Source organism: Elephantulus edwardii, unplaced genomic scaffold (genome assembly GCF_000299155.1).
Source record: "Elephantulus edwardii isolate Elephantulus edwardi_28Jun2011 unplaced genomic scaffold, EleEdw1.0 scaffold00406, whole genome shotgun sequence".
Lineage (NCBI taxonomy): Eukaryota > Metazoa > Chordata > Mammalia > Macroscelidea > Macroscelididae > Elephantulus > Elephantulus edwardii.
The window spans coordinates 678,648-679,246 of record NW_006400156.1 but is presented as its reverse complement, the minus strand read 5'-3'; positions in this window follow the sequence as shown (position 1 = coordinate 679,246).

The following is a 599-nucleotide window of genomic DNA, read 5'->3' as shown; positions in this document are numbered from 1 at the left end:
TTTTGGATAATTTACAGTAAAATCTTGCTTGCATGTGAAATCAGTGAAATTGTTCTGTAGTTTCCACATTCTGTTGGGTCGCCTTTCTTTGGGACAGGAAAAAATATCGATCTCTTCCAGTCAGTTGGCCAAGTGGTTGCTCTCCAGATTTCTTGGCACAACCTGATGAGCACGTCCAGGGCAGCAGAGTCGGAAAATCAAAAGGGCCGAATTCGCTCAGCATTTCTTAAGCTCAGGGAACTGAAGAACAAATTCAAACCTAGAGTTGCTAAAAACAAGGATGCTTTGGGCAGAATATTAAATGATCCAGAAAGTATTAAAAGAAGATGAAAGGAATATACTAAGTCATTGTAGAGAAAGGAATTTTCAGATACAGAAGAATTTAATGAAATAACATATGAGCAAGAGCCTATGGCGATGAAGGCAGAAGTTCAAGCTGCTTTGAAGGAAATAGCAAAAAATAAGGCCCCAGAAGTAGATGGTTTACCAATTGAAATATTTCAGATAACAGATGTTGCCTTGGAGGTGCTCACCAAGTTGTGCCAAGAAATCTGGAGAACAACCACTTGGCCAACTGACTGGAAGAGATCGATATTTGT